We start from the raw sequence: 10,839 nt of genomic DNA on the forward strand, positions 1-10,839 counted from the left end.
AGGTAAAGACCCAGAGGCGCAAAGAGACAGTGTCAGAGATCCTGGGGACACTGGCTGGCCTGAACAGGTCTATCAGCTCAGGTTCACATTCATGTCCACATGTTAGACAGATGGCTCTCCTCGTGAATGGTGATCAGTTTCACACTCTGCATTGCTGTTGCTGCTGCTAAGTCGCTTCAGTCATGTCCGACTCTGTGCGACCCCAGAGACGACAGCCCACCAGGCTCCCTCGTCCCTGGGGTTCTCCAGCCAAGAACACTGGAGTGGGTTGCCATTACCTTCTCCACTCTGCATTAGCCACGCATTAGAAGAACTGTCGCTGACAGCAGGAGAGACGCCGTGGTCCGCCCCTGCAGAGGCCTGGGGCTCACGCACCTCGGTCAGGCACTCCAACCTGGTTCTTCAAAGACGCCCCTGGGAGTGGGTGGCCTGTTCTCAGTGTCTCCCCGGCCTGACAGATCCAGCCTGTGTAGCCACAGTAAGGCTGCACAAGCTGCCAGAACTTCAGACCTTTTCACTTTTGCCTGAAATGGATTATTAACAGGCTGGGTGAGTCTGTCATTGCCAAGTAACTAGAAACCTGACTTGGCAACAGGGGCCTCTTTGATTAATACCAAACAGTCAGTCAGTGAATCATTTGATTAAATAGAGCTAATTTGGTGGATAGGTGAAAATCTCTCAAAGATAGGATGGGACAATAAAAGGAGAGCTTGGTGGGGAGAGAGAGGGAAATATGCTTTCAGGATTTTATTGATAGAGCATTTCAGCTTTCCTGAATTCAGGCCATAAAAAGCACCCTCAGGAGATCCCTTCAGGCAAAACACAAGGCCCTTCCTAAGGGGGAAAGAGTGAAGTTAATGGCCTGAACTACCACCCTCCAGCCTGCTTTAAAAGGTCAAATTGTGGCTTCATCAAGCAAGCCCGGGCTGGCTTCCAATCACGCTGCTGAAAGAACAAAATTCTGCTTTTTCAAGACAAAAGAAGAGGATGAAGAAGGGAATGTTGTCTGCGGGGAATTTAACTCCTGGCAGGCCACGAAGTGTTAAATCCCCTGCTGGATTCTCTGCCTTGTATTTGTTTAATGCGTCTTGCTGATGAGGCCATAAGGAGCACAAGGAGAAACAGCAGGCAGCTCCCAGCTCGTGCTGAGGTGCAGCGAGCCTTTCCACCACGAGATGGCAGCACGAGCCTGCATTTGAAGCAAGGGCTGTACCTGAGGGCCGCAAGCTGCACCGCCCCCACCGCCACCCCAAGAGGTTTTTATTCCCCTTGAATTTTAACCAATTGCATTACCAATTGCATTACATCTTTTGTCTCCAGCAGTACAGAAATAGGTTTCATTCCTTTCCCTCTAAATGATTTTAAGTTTCCTTTTGTTCAAGCTCTGCTCAAAAGAGAGAGCCCGATTTCAAGGGTTGACCTGCTTGAGACTTCTATTAAGTGGGCCAAATGATTATACCCTAAAGACAAACATGTTCTCTGAAAGGCACTCTCGTGTTGTCAGGAGCAATGCTAGTGCTGTGTTAACCCGCCGACAGGCCACCAGGGAGCCGTCATCTTCCCCCAGGGAGGTTTTAGCCCTCTCTCCAAACCCAATTGTTTGTTTATGGAACAAGAATCACCTGCTGTTACCTTCCTCTCAGGACTAGTTGGCATATTTTAAAAGGTGATGAATTTTCCCTTTGGCTTCAAGTTTCTATGACTAGATTTTCCATTGCCTTTTTTTTTTTTTCAAGTAATAGCATCACTTAATGAAGATACATAGCCTCAAATGTGTGTTAGCTCTTTGTTCAATAAATAAGCAATATTACTGTTTTCATGGTCTCCTTCCATACTGATTCCCTGTGGCTTGTAACAGCAGCCCCCCAAACACAGAAGAATCCTCAGACATAGCTCCCTCTAACTTCCAGAACTTGGTGTGTGCAGCTGCACTCTGCTGAAAGCACTCCTGACCCCTCTTCACTTGGCTAATGTCACTACCTTCTCTAGCTCTCAATCTAAGTGCACTTCCTTTGCTGGGTATGTCAGTTGTCAAGGCCAAGTCCAGGTGAGATAGCCTGCGTATGACTCTTGTAACAGCCTGAACTTGCATCATTTCAGTCCTTCTAACATTAGGAATAACCTCAGGTTGATGAAGCAGTGGTCTATCTCCCTTCCCTCATCGAAGAATAAAAGCTCAACAGAGGCATTTCCACCTGGCTTAGCTTACCCGACAGCCCAGTAGTTGTTGAATTAAAGAAAGAAAAAAAAAACTGTAAAATTAAAAGCATACTAAAATTTGTGAACTTACTTTTATAATATGAAGAAATATTTTACTTTGGTAACCTATCTGCAGCCCTTGTGCTTATTCTCTTACCTCCTAATGTTTTTTATTCTTTTGTGTAATTTTCAGTACACATGCAATGTCATGCAAAGCCTAATTGGCCTCTAATTACAAGCTCTAGAAGAATCTGCTGCGACCTTTAGCCTGCTGCAGTGAATTAAGATCACTTGTGTTCTGCTGCTTGTTTTGAAAGATCCAGTCTCTTTTCCCCTTCAAGTCTGCCTAGCCATGGCGTCAGCTGACCTTGGTGGTTTGAAACTTCAGGCAGAGTTGTCAGGCTATTTGAAAAGCAGTAGACTTTTAAAATTCATAATAATAAGGGGCCAGCTCCCAATTTTGAGAGTGTAAGAAGTCTCAGCATATGTATTTGTTTCCTGTTTTGCCAGCATGGAGGGATCTACCATTTGCCTTCCTGAGATGACTGGCTTGAAGAACTGCAAGGAATGCTTGTATCTACATGAAGCTCGGAGCACTGGGCTCCAGGCCCTGCAGGGGCCATGTGGTGGATTGCCTCGACCTGGATCCTGAGGATGTGGAAGCTCTGCTGGAAACTCACCAAGGGCTTTGGTGCGTCTGAAAGGATACATGGGAGACAAGGAGGTGAATGGGGCTGTGAGAATGAAGGATACAGATACTGCCTACAAGATTCAGTTTGACAGAGAGCATGCTGATGTGGAATGGAGGCGTCTTGGTTGTGTTTGGGGCTTCAATTCATGGTGTTCGTGAGCTTCACGCTTCAGCTGCCTGGTGAGTGACTGATGAACCAAAGGCTGTTTTTTTTTCATTGTTTGTTGTTTTCTTATTGGAACTTCAAGCTACTTGCTGGTCTGAGTAGTGAATACCCCCTTGTCTGAAAGAATACAGCATGGTGCTACCCACAGTCCTCTACTGGGTTTGAGTTGCCTCGCAATTTCAAAAGTAGTGGGGTTGTCATGGCACCCCCAGGAATAGGAGACCAGTCTCCTTGTTTTTGGATGCAAATTCGTCTTGAGAGAGCATGGAGCCAGAAAGAAAAAAGATCATTTTGCTAGTTCTTGTGTATTACAAGGTGTTGTGGTTTTCAGTTTAAAAATAGGGAGAATTCTGAGGCATTTGAGAATCAGTGTGGTGTGATGGAAATGGTTGAATCATGAAACAGAGGCCTAGGTGTGAATATCTCTCTGCTAACTTTGTGAGTCCTTGGGCAAAGCATTTACGATTTCAGTTTCCTTATGGGAAGAACAGACAATTATGTCTAGTTTAGAAGATAATAGTAGGATTTTAAAAATGATGTATATCCATGCTGCAAATGGAAGAACCTTGGAAATACCATGTTCAGTTCAAGAAGTTGGTGAACAAAAAGGTCACGTTTTGCTTGTTTTTGCTGACATGATATGTCCAGAGCCGGCAAATCACAGAGACAGAAAGTAAAATAGAGGTTGCCGGGGGCTGAGATGTTGGGGAGAGTGGAAAGTGACTACTAAAGGGTATGAGGTTTCTTTTTAAGGTAATGAAAATGTTCTAAAACTAGATAGTGTGGAAAGTTGTACAGTTCCGTGAATATACTAAAAATCACTGAATGGTATACTTTTAAAAGGTGAATACTATGGTATGTGAATTATATTTTAATAAAACTGTTGTTTCAAAAACTCTCTGCCACATTAGGAAAAAACAACGTAAGTCAAGTATTTTGTATGTGGCACATAGTAGGTGTTCATAAATGTCTAGTTCCTTTTTTTCATTTTTTTCTTATTTTTCTATTAAGGGATAATTAACAGATTACATTCTAGTAGTTTCAGGTGTGCAACATAACGATTCAATGTTTATATTATGAACTGATCACCGCAAGTCTAGTTAATATCCATCATCTTATAGTTATAATTTTCTTTCTTGTGATAATTCAGTACTCTTTCAGCAAGCTTCAAATATGCAGTATAGTATTATTAACCATGCTGTGCATTATCTCGCCATGACTTATTTATTTTATAAGTGTGTACCTCTGAAAGTGTGTATCTTTTGACCCATTTCACCCACCTTGCCCTGACAACCACCAATCTGTTCTTTGTATCTATGAACTTGTTGTTTCCTTTGTTTTCTCTCTTATGGGTTTTTGTTGTGTGTGTGCGTGTTTGGATTCCACATATAAGTGAGATAATACGGTATTTGTCATCTCTGTCTGCCTTCTTTCACTTAGCATAATGCCCCCAAGGTCCATTCATGTTTTCAAAAACGGCAAGGTTTCACCTTTTTATGGCTGAGTATCATTTCATTGTCTAGGCAGATAGGTTAAATGGATTGCTAGCACCTTTTCTTTGTCCATTCCCTGAACTTGACGTTGTTTCCGTATCTTGGCTATTGTCAGTAGCGCTGCAATGAGCACAGCGACGCACGTGTGCTCTCAAATTAGAGGGTTTTTTCCTTCAGGTAAATCTTAGAAGTGGAATTGACGGATCATACGGTAGTTTTGTTTTTCATTTTTTTTTTTTTTTTAGGAACCTATGTACTGTTTTCCATAGCAGCTGACCAATTTACATTCCCATTAATGGTATATGAGAATTCCCTTTTCTCCATATCCTCATCTCCATATCCTATCTCCATATCCTCACCAACACCAACACTTGTTATGTGTTGTCTTTTTGATAATAGCTGTTTGACAGATGTGAGATGGTGTCTCATTGTGGTTTTGATTTGCATTTCCTGGATAACTAGTGATGTTGAGCATCTCTATGTCTTCTTTAGAAATATGTCTGCTTGGCTCTTTTTAAATCAAATTGTTGTTCTTTTTTTAATTGAGTTGTGTGAGTGCTTATATATTTTCAATGTAGCAGATATATGATTTGCAAAATTTTCTCCTATCTATTGGGCTATCTTTTCATTTTGCTGATGGCTTTCTTTGTTGTGCAGAAGCTTTTTAATACAGTCCCACTTGTTTATTTTTGGTTTCAGCTTCAAAAAATCACCACCAAGACCTATATCAAGAACCTATGTTTTCTTCTAGGGATTTTATGGTTTCAGGTCTTATGTTCATGTCTTTAATCCATTTTGAGTTAATATTTGTGTATGGCATAAGATAGTAATCCAGTTTAATGCTTTTCTTATGGCTGTTCAGTTTTCCCAACACCGTTTATTGAAAAGACGGCCCTTTCTCCAGTGCGTATCCTTGGCTCCTTTATCATGAATTAACTGCCCATATATGTGTGCTTATTTCTAGGCCCTCTATTCTGTCCCAATTATCTATGTTTCTGTTTTATGCCAATGCTATCCTGTTTTTATTACCATAGCTTTGGAACATAACTTTAAATAAGAAGGCTTAATGCCTCCAGCTTTGTTCTTCTTTCTCAAGATAGCTTTGGCTATTCGGGGTCTTTTTTGATGATTCCGTATACATTTTAGGATTGTTTGTTCTATTTCTGTGAAAAACACCATTGGTATTTTTGATAGGAATTGCATTGAATTAGTAGATTGCTTTGGTTAGTATGACATTTTAATCATATTAATTCTTCTAATATGAACACAGAATATCTTTCCATTTACTTACATTTTCTTCAATTTCTTACATTAATGTCTTTTACACATTTAGTATATGGGTCTTTTACCTCCTTGGTTAAATTTATTCCTAGGTATTTTATTCTTTGTGATATAACTGTGGATTACACTCAGTCAAAGGAAGATGTTTTCTTAGTTTCCCTTTCTGATAGTTCATTATTACTGTGTAGAAATGCAGACAACTTAATATATTGATTTTTTTTTTTTATTCTGCAACTTTACTGAATTCATGTATTAGTTTTAATGGTTTTTTGATGGATTTTCAGGGTATTCTGTAAGATCTTGTCATAAGTGAATAATGACATTTTTACTTTTTCTTTCTGAGTCCTTTTGTTTCTTTTTATTGCCTAATTGTTCTGGCTAGAACTTCCAATACCAAAGTGGCAACAATAAAGGGGCAAGAGTGAGCATCATTATCTTGTTCCTAAGAGGAAAAATTTGCAGGTTTTTTACTGTTGAGTATGATGTTAGCTGTGCAATTGCGATATATGACTTTTATTATGTTGAGGTATATTCCCACTATGCCCACTTTTTGCATGTTTTTATCATAAGTGGATGGTGAAGAACTTAACTTTTTCAAAAAACCTAACTATGGATCCATTCTGCTTTTTTCAACAGCTCTCACTTGACTTTCAATGTATTGTTTTAACTGAGTGGGGGGATTATAATTAGAAAACAGAATTGTGAAAATCTCTGAGTAACTCATGGGAATGTGTCACAAGATCATCTGCATTCTATTTTTCTATAGGGTAAAAAAATGTCTGAATAGCATAGCTCCCAGGATCAAGTAAATTCCCTGCTCAGCAGTTGATGGATTCTAAAATCTCGCCCTAGCTTTACCTCCACCGTTATTGCCCAGTTGGTACTTTTTATGTCAGGTAACTCTCATTTTTCCAGACATATACCAGTCTCCTCTCACTTTTGTAACTTGTTCTGACCACTCCATTTTGGATGACTTCCCTGCTGTCTCTCTATTCCTGCAGTTCCCACTTGGCCTCACAAATGTGCTCTGGTCCTATGTCTGCCAAGAAGCTTCTCCTCAATATTGAAGCCCACAGTGATCCCTCATCTCTGAAAGCCTACACCTGAAGGTCTGTATCCAGAGACTGTGACTTCTGAAATCAAAATCTCAGCTAGATTAAAATGGATTATGCTTGGATCCCAGAAAAGCCTGCATGCTAACTGGAAGTATAAACTGTTCATTCTGCAATTATTTCCTGCCATAAGCATATTCTCCCCAACCAAAACAATAAGCTACACATAGAAAGCTTTGTGTTATATGTTTTTGATAGCCAGAAAGCATGTTATTTGAGTCTTGGCATAAAGTAAGCACTCCATATGTTGATTTGTATGGAGCAAGCCACTCTTTTCAATCTGTACATTGACTGATTCATATGAAAAAAAAAATCTATCATTGTTTAGCCTATTCCAAATCTTGGCAGTCTTAATCACAAGAACAGAGTTAGACCTAAGAATCTGAGAGGTCCCAGGCCTCTTCCTGGTCCCAGGAGGACTTTGAGCTAGCACTTTAACAGGAGTTCAGTGTCTCCCAGAGGGCAACACTCAAAGCATCTTAAAAGCAAGGGATGGAATAGCAGTGGATTGCATGGAGACAGACCAGAGGACACCTGAGATGCCTTTCCCCATCACTGCCCCATCTCCCAGATACAGATGTGTGAGAGTCTGCAGCATCCTTTCTGATTTAGGCAGTGACCAAATAACCCTGCCTGTTAGTGGGATGGTCACTCCATTCTACTCCATTTTCTGAGCACTCAAACAGAGGAAGAGTAAAGTATTCTGGCCATGTTTCTAGAGAGCTCACAAATTAAAAACCTTAAGGCTTTCTGGAGTTCCCAAAGCCAAACCAGAAAAGCTGAAAGATGACTGGTATGATTAATACATTTATCAGCACTAGGACATTGTTATTTTATTGCTGGTATCAGAGTGACATCATTTTTCATAAAGACACCATAATTGTCTTTGAATGTCATAAAAGGTGAAATTCATTCTCATGGAAATTGAAGAGAACATTACAAAGGCTTCCGTCAAAGGGGAACTAAATGATTTAGATAATAAAATATACTGGCTTTAAATTTCTGTCTGTAAACCAGGAGTGAAACCACAGAGAATTAGGCTTGAGATGAAGATTGTAATAACCTGGAATTAGTTTGGGCATCCCTCTAATCTCGTTTTTTCATGGACTACAGCTATTCATTGGGAAATCTGTTTTCTTTCACTGGCCAATATTTCAGCTGTCTACTTTCCAAATGAAAATACTAGAAGGGGGAAGAGATGAAGATACTAACTTAAATATATCTTATTGGAGATGGCAAAAGCAACTCACTTCTCACTAAAGCACACAAAACTCAAGATATAAAGCAAACTTATATACATAAGACCTTTGCTCAAAATATTTATCTTCTTGTCTGCTAAGTGGTCAGAATTTCTTAAGGACAAATCCTAGAACCATCACATACAAATTCGTTTTTCAACAGGCTGAGATGATGAAAGCTGGACAAATATTTAGGAATTCCTTGCTATTATGTTATATGTCAAACTTCCTTCCTTTTCCACCCCCACCTCAATATGAACCCACTGGAAATTCCTTCTGCTGCCAAGAGCCTTAGAAAACCTTTACATTATTAATTTTTCCATGGATTTGTCGTGTTTTGGAAGCCTCACAAGAAGCTGAGTGCAGAGTTTGAGGGCAATAAAACAGTCAGAACAAATGGCAAGCCTTTCAGTTTGGCACTGCAGAATGGAGCATGCATCTGTGCATTCCTCTCTGTGCGGCTGGAAGGCTGGAAACGTCTCAGATTTGGCTTTTGGTTTATGTTACTCAGGCAAATGGTCTTTCAGTTATTCTATGAGGGGAAGCCCTTTAGAAGAAAGGCAATATTCGAGGGGAAGGATGGAGGAAGGGACAGTTAGGGAGTTTGGGATCGACATGTACACACTGCTATATTTAAAACGGATAACCAACAAGGACCTGCTGTATAGCTCAGAGAACTCTGCTCAATGTTATGTGGCAGCCTGGATATGAGGAGAGTTTGGGGGAGAATGGATACCTGTATATGTGTGGCTGAGTCCCTTCACTGCTCCCCTGAAACTAGCACAACATTGTTAACCAACTGTATTCTAATACAAAACAGCTATTGAAAAGATTTAAAGAAAATAAAGGCAACATTATAGGCCAGTGATTCTCAATTTCCAAGTGCATAGATATCTTGCTAAATGCATTTTCTGATTCATTAGGTCTGTGTGTAGAGCCTAAGACTCTGCATTCCTAGCAAACTCCCAGATGATGCTCATGATGCAGGTTCATGGACCACACTTTGAAACGAAAGGGGTTAGCAAAACATAGGGTTGACTCACCCTATGGGCTGCCCTGGTGGCTCAATGGTTAAAAACCCACCTGCCAATGTAAGAGACATGGGTTCAATCCCTGTGTTGGGAAGATTCCCTGGAGAAGGAAATGGCAACCCACTCCAGTATTCTTGCCTGAGAAATCTCATGGACAGAGGAGCCTGGCGGGCTACAGTCCATGGGACCGCAAAAAAGGAGTTGGACACAATTTAGCGACTAAACAAATCGCCCTATACCAGCAATTTAATCAATGCTTACATTTGACTTAAATTTGAAATTAGTCCAACTCACAATGTTTGTGAAAATAAAACCCATTTGATTTACCATTTGAGGCCAGTATTTACTGAGAAATAAAATAGGTTATCAACGAACCCAGGAAATGAGCTGGGTGTAAAACAAAGAATTCTTTGGTCTTTTACTTAAGCATTTTTCATTCTCACTTTGCAACTGTATATTTTGCTTCCTTGTTAAAAGTAGCTAATGCCAGTTTTATCTTGCCTTTTTATTAACAAGCTTATCTTCACCAAGCACAAATCAGTCCCAGAAATGTCACTGCAGCTCATGTGCATCAGGCACAAGGATTAGATAGGGGAGAGCTTGGCATGGCCTGTTTTCTTTTGCTCACCCGAAAGGAATCTCATGCTCAGTTCCAAGCCAGATGTCATTTGGGGTGATATTATATAGAAATTCCAGTAATTAAACTCACTAAACTATGACCAGCTGGTATTAACCCTCTTGTTAGGTCACAGATTGCTTCCTTCTCTTTTGTTTGAAAATATATCTAAGAGCTCCTCTGTGTTCTGAATTAGTTACAAGTTCTCAGAAAAATGACCTCCAAAGGCATGAGTTTGGCATGCCGTAGTGATCAGAGAGGGATTTGTGTGTGTGTGTGTGTGTGTGCTGTCCGTGGGTGAACGCACATACCAGGCTAAATGTGTTAAGGCAAAACTTGTAAAGCCTGAATTTCAGATGTTGGTGCAGAAATGTTAGCATCAGAACCTAAAGAGAGCATCTTTCTTGGGGGCTGGACGGGGGGTGCACATAAGAAAGTAGGTTACCAAAAGACATGGTAAAGCCCAGAAAAGGTCAGAACAAATCCAAAATCCATTAAAAACTGGCATTGGAGACCATTTTGCCTTGTATCCCAGACAACACTTAAAAAGTGAAGGTATTTATTAAGCACTGTGTCATATGCATACTAGTCATTCAAGTATAGTCGCGCCAAAAGCAGCGTAGACTGAAATGCTCACTCGGCTAATATGTACAGATGGCTGCCTTCCACTAGGCATATAGCCACTGCCATTAGGGGACCTCTGGAAAAGGGTATTGTTTAAGGCCTCAACAATGTCTTTTCCTGATCTCAGCAACTGGAGCTCAAGGAAGGTGTGAGTTTAGGACAGCTGTGTCACATGTCTGTGTAAGGTTTGGAGCACACATTACTGTGCCATACATGTCTGGATACAAGAGTGAAGTAGGACTTGAACTCCATAAAATGTGCAGAGTAGAAGTAAAGAAGTAGCAAAACTGATAAGAAGTATTTGCACATTGGGATAGTTTTATCTATTAAGAAAAGACAAAAATAAAAATGCTTATGACAAAACATATACATAACAATATAAATAACA

General features: G+C 40.4%; 1 long non-coding RNA gene across 1 annotated transcript; it reads left to right on the forward strand.

Moving 5' to 3' along the window:
• The first annotated feature begins 1,672 nt into the window (after positions 1–1,672).
• LOC129626864 (uncharacterized) lies at positions 1,673–10,376 on the forward strand. The gene is made up of 2 exons (XR_008702267.1): positions 1,673–3,070; positions 6,832–10,376. It is a non-coding gene; the product is annotated as an uncharacterized LOC129626864 (long non-coding RNA).
• Positions 10,377–10,839: the final 463 nt, after the last annotated feature.

Source organism: Bubalus kerabau, chromosome 14 (assembly GCF_029407905.1).
Source record: "Bubalus kerabau isolate K-KA32 ecotype Philippines breed swamp buffalo chromosome 14, PCC_UOA_SB_1v2, whole genome shotgun sequence".
NCBI classification, from domain to species: Eukaryota; Metazoa; Chordata; class Mammalia; order Artiodactyla; family Bovidae; genus Bubalus; species Bubalus kerabau.